Source organism: Azolla caroliniana, unplaced genomic scaffold (assembly GCF_043228905.1).
Source record: "Azolla caroliniana isolate FFs.n. ecotype wild unplaced genomic scaffold, voAzoCaro1.0.p SCAF_2, whole genome shotgun sequence".
Taxonomy (NCBI): domain Eukaryota; kingdom Viridiplantae; phylum Streptophyta; class Polypodiopsida; order Salviniales; family Salviniaceae; genus Azolla; species Azolla caroliniana.
In genome coordinates this window covers 25,684,359-25,690,358 of record NW_028230437.1, presented here as the reverse complement: position 1 = coordinate 25,690,358, position 6,000 = coordinate 25,684,359, and positions in this window count along the sequence as shown.

Here is a 6,000-nt window from a genome sequence, read left to right as displayed (position 1 = left end):
TTTGAAGAAGACATTAATTTCGAAGAAGGGTGATCATTCTCTTTGCCGAAGTATTGCTTGGTTGACCTAAATGTAAAACACCACCATATTTAAGTCGAGTTATGTTAAAAGCAATAACTTTAAAGGTAACAACTATTTTTTTATTTGATGTCACACTTTTCTCTCTTTCTCTTTGTTTGGTTGCATACAACAACAATGATATACATTCATTTCATGTGCATTATCTATTGTTATAAAATTTGGTTTTGATTTAGCCTTAACCAAGAGTCGGACCCTAAAGGTTGGGAATATTTGATTAGTAAATAAAGAATGTCCTAGCATTCAAGAATATTGCCACCCCAATTCAATCAACGTACCAACACTCCTATAAGCTACTCATCTTTCATCCTCGTTGAGATATCAAACTCAACCACACACATGCGTGAACACACTTTTGCGAGTGAGTTTGCCATTGTAATAAATCAACACAATATACCTTTTACATCCTTAGATGAAAGATTTGTTCAAATTTTCATTTGAAGTACAGTTAAAATATTTTATGTAAACTGAGCTCCTCCCCCCCTCTCTCTATATGCGTGTCTCTCTCACACGCGCAAACTACTTGTATACCTTGGATATATACGTAATCCTTGCGTAACTATAGAATCAAACATTTGAAAACACTCGAACCCAATTCATGTGTCTACTCGCGTCTATATATTTATTGCCTATCCTCTTTGTTGAGATTGCTTTGGAACAACCATGTGTGGAGAGAATCATGGATCTTACTTGGAGGAATCAAGCGAGACAACTTGAGGAGGGGAGGACCATGTGAATCCAATTTACAAATCATATGAAGCCAACATGGAGTTGTTTATTAATTTGCTTATTTATTATTGCATTGTTTTTTAGTTTGTCTAGCATTGTCACTATTGTGTCGATGTCGAGTCTTCCTCGATATGAATTTTATGTTTATGAATTTATTGGTCCTATACATGTTTATAATCGTAGCACCGAGAAAATACATACATACTTATGAAATGGATCAACTCGCAGAGAAATGGAAATGATAGGCCCTTTGCAATTTAACTAGTCATGGTGGAACATTTGGTTCGACATTCAACTCCTTGAACTTGGTTTCAACCATGCTCTAAGATATTAACACATACCCATTGAGGGCCTCACAAGCTTCAAATTCCATAGTTTGATATGGTTGCCAAGTTTGTGGCCAACATTGGGTCAATGTAAAGAACAAATAATGGGGACCTCGATGAGGATGCTAGAACAGATAGAACAATATCATAAGGAGGGAATTGTTTTCTATTACTCTTTTTATGTGGAACAAACGGTCAAGAATCTCTATAGGGATGGTCAAACTTCTAAGTAGGCATTGAGATCACAATTGGCTACTCACTCGGGCATTCTACTTTTGGTCATGCAACATGGCCATGTTCTTATCTTTGAGGGTTCACATCATCATGGGAGATTCATTGTGAATTATATCGGTCCAAATCATGGTATCGGTCCAAATCATGGTATGAATTATATTCATTGTGAACATAATCACAAATAGTGGTATGAGTTATCCATATATTACGTAAAAAGTCCATCTTTGTTTGGCATGCCAAGTAATCATTGGTTTTTAGTTCAAGACAATGGATCTTAGTTCATTGTTTTCGGATAAATACTCAATTCGAAGGGTTATACATAGGCTCTTTGTGAAACTCTAAGTGAAAGGTCTTTTAAGGTCATCCTTATGGGATCAACATGGTATCTTATGGAAGAGCTATTCAAAGTAGGTGATGAGCTACAAATATTGTCCTCCATAAAATGATAAGCAATGTAACAATTTTCATAGGTCCCCTCGAGGGAAACTTCTTATTCAATATTAGTGAGGAGTTACACAACAAAGCACCGAGTTGACAACATGTGCATCTAAATAATATTTAAAATTGGGTATATGGGATATGTTGGTATCTACTATCATTTGGTCCCAATCAATGGGAATGTGGTTCACTGGTCACGTGGTGAGGTAGGTGGCCAAGTCCTATTCTATGTCATCCTTAGTCATATACTTAGAACATGGGTATAAACATGGCTCCTTCCTCAGGGTGGAAGCACAAGTGAGTTTGTTAGGAAGTTTGTAGTGAATTGGGGACATAGTTGGCATGGGAGATTTTGTTAGTAGTGTTGAGACATGGTTGCTTGTATATTGTGGTGCAGAGAACAATTAGATAAGTTGTTCCTCAAAGACCGGACTTGTGATGGCTAAGGAATCCCAGATGTTAAGGTAGGAACTACAAGAATTACCAAGGATACATGCAAAGGTGTGATGCGTGTAGGCATGTGTGTATGGATGGTTGTCCATGATTGAAGTGTAGTCACCCGTGGTCAAATGACATTCTTTACATTCTTTCAATACAACATGGGTGGTACATTGTGGTCTCTATGTCTCAACTTATGGGCGATGAGGAAGGTCTTTAATATATTGTTGACCAATAAACAAGGGACACACGTCATGAAAACTATTTCCTACAAAGGCAAGGAAGGTGCATGCATGTTTCTCTGACTTTGTAGGTGCCTTGGATGATATTGTTCCCGAAATTCCATCTCGCATAACATTATTTATCAGTCAAATAAGCAAACACATAATCAACACTTTATTAATGCTTGATTCAAGTGTAATGACATGTACTATTACATGATAAGATAACAACACACTCAATTATATTTGATGGAAATAGTGCTTGTCCACAACCGAGTCTCAAACTCATGATGGAAGAAATAAACAGAAAGTAGCAATGCACTTACAAAGACAACAAAGACCACACCGAATGTTTACGTGGAAAGCCCTAATTGGGAAAAACCACGAGAGCCCAATGACTCCAACTATCACTATGAGAGAGGAAGGTACAATGGGGGAACTCAGAGGCAACGACCTCGAGCACTGTATCTTCGCCAATCGACGGTTACAACATAACAACTCTCTCTCTCTTTCTCTCTCTATGTACAATTATAGTGATGATCTACAACACATAATACTATTGCCCTAGTTATATTTATACTTATATAACTTTGGAGCTATTTACAAATATGACCTCAACGATCACGTCTGAACATATTTACTAATATGTTCATATTTGTTGGTTCATACCGGATCCGGCCGGACTCCTCCCGGATACATCCAGTCCGGTTCTTTCCTTCGTCTCGTTTGATCCGTCTCGACGTCCAAATCCCATCCGGAGGGACCTATTTCCCTTTTTTGGGCATGATACAAAAATTGACATGAGGTTTCTTGATCATAGGATGACACACGAGATTTTCATCTATTGTCCTCTTTCATGTACATGTATATGTCTATTGTACACAAGTATTAACTCAATATTGGTGGAATCATATAACAAGTACTTCACAATAACATGGCACAATGACATGGATGTATATCATTTGGTAATACATCATGTGATTCACCTCTTGCTTCTAACACCTCGTTAGGCATTTTATTCATATCAATTTCAATATTGCCCTGATAGTTTTGACCAACAAGGATTTGGTGCATTTATGTTGCCACAAAGAAAACTTGCGTTTATAAAGTGTAGGAGAGAGCAAGCCATTTGTGCATTTATGATGTCATTCCCGAATTATCTTATTCTCTTGCTGACTTTCTTAGACATTCGTTATTAATGATGCATGAGATTTGGTGAGAGTTCATCCACATAGATTATGTCGACACACTATGATAATAACATTCAACCATGTTGAAAGTAGGAATATGCTCTTTAATGAATGATTTGATGACACAACACATCAACAATGCACATTATTAACCCAACTACTTTTAACGCCCTATAAAGAACTAGAAAATTCCTTTTTATCAAATGAATAGATTAAGTGAGATGCATGGGTTTGTGTTGAAGGAGGGGCAAAAATAATTTACAACGACAAAGTTACAAACAAACTAAATAACTTCGAAACATATATGAAGAATAGCCAACCTTTTTTAAAATAATTTAGGGAGCCAACATTTAAATGACAACAATAATGAGGGTCATGATGATGACCCATTCAAGATGAAACATTTGCATATGGAGATGTGCATTGACACCTTCGAGACCGGGTAATTGCAAACGAAGATGCGAGTCCATGCCTTCAAGACTAGGTGGTTGCATGTGGATATGCACAACTTAAGTTTGGGTATGATCCATCATCGGCCACACCGATGATGTTAGTATCATTATCACATGGTGACCATAATCATAGGTCATAATATTGATGGACTAATTCTAATTAATAGTTTCAATTATTTATTGTAGGATAAGTGAAAAACTAGCTATCAATAGTAATTGGAGCAAACCTATAAAAGAACTCGTGACACACGGGAACATGTGACAGCCTAGGAACCTAAGGAATTGGGCTATATAAAGTGAACTATAAACCTGCTTCTTTAGTACATCTTGAGATGTTGTTAAGAGCGTATATATAAAGTGAACTATAAACCTGCTTCTTTAGGACATCTTGAGATGTTTTTAAGAGTGTATTAGTGAGCCTGTACTTTTGAAATTGTTCATCTCAACTTCCAATTTTACCAAACGTTAATATTCGATGGTACGAGGCACTAATAGTATTTTATGTTCATCTATTGTCTTGTTTTTTAAGCAAAATGAACAACTTGGGAACAAAGAAAACAATGCAAAGCAATGAATAAGGATTATGAATATGGTTATATAACTTGCAATTACAAATAAGCATTGGGCTATGGATAGAACAAACTAATTTGACAAAGTTAAAAGATGAGGGGCATAAAAGCTTCGATGATCCTTTGTAGATTTTCATCACTTGGCATTGAAAAACAATCTCCCCTAGCATCAAAAGTTAGAGTCTTCCTTTACAAGGTAAGTCCCCCCATCAAAGACCCTTGGATCAAGAAGAATATCACCAACCAACAATATCATTGATATCCTCGTCAACCATAACAAAACAACATCATCATAAAAAAGAACATAGATAGGAAGCAATTACAATAACAATGACCTTGGAGGTGGTGGAGGTTTTGGTGCAATTCTTAATGTTTTTAATCTTTAACCTTAGCATCACCACCCAACAAAGAAATTCTACTCCATCCATTATTCCTCGGTCACGCCACCATTGAGAAAAATGAACTTTCAACACTTGATAATGAACCTTGGATAAGAAAAGTGAACCCTCAAGTTTTAATAGTGAACCTCAGAAGTGTGACACCTTGTGGTATGAGCCATATTCATTACTTTAGATAAATATTGTTAGTTATATTTAACATAGAGCACGATCTTAACATCAATTAGATAGAATGTACTTCAAATTAATTATCAAATACAATATCACTATGTTATATCTCAGATGATGATATTCACCTCTTCGATTTTGAGGTTTTTATATACTATCGTCAGTTTAGTGCATGCATGACACTTGTAAGCTTCTCTAGTACCAATATAAATTACATCTTACAACACATAATTATCAGCCATAAGCAGAGTCAACTTAATAGATATCAAGTAGAGATCATATAAAATGTCGGTAAAATTTTAATTAATCATGTTTTGTATCTAGATACTTATTCTTCTTTTTTTTCCAAAAAATCACTACTTCGCATTAGTTAGCAAACAAAATTACATCATAGAACTCTCAAAATTCCTCTCAACAGCCCTCACTCTGGCCTTCCCACCAAAGCGGACTTAGTCCCCACCTCATTTTCAACAAACGTATCCAAACAACTCCAATAACCTAGTTATTTGTACCATAACTATACAAATTTACAGCACCTAGACGTTGTTGGAAACTATCGGGGGAAACAGCCATCGGGGTGCTCGGTAGTGCCATTGAGGCCCCGATGATGATCTGCCGACCATAGGAGAATTACCCCATTTCAGCAAGAACTTTGATCAAGATCTTTCAGCTGCATCAGATTCCCCCTTAATCCAGTCGTATCGTCCCCGCAGCCAAGAGACCAACTCAAACCAGATATTTATTAATACCTCACCACTA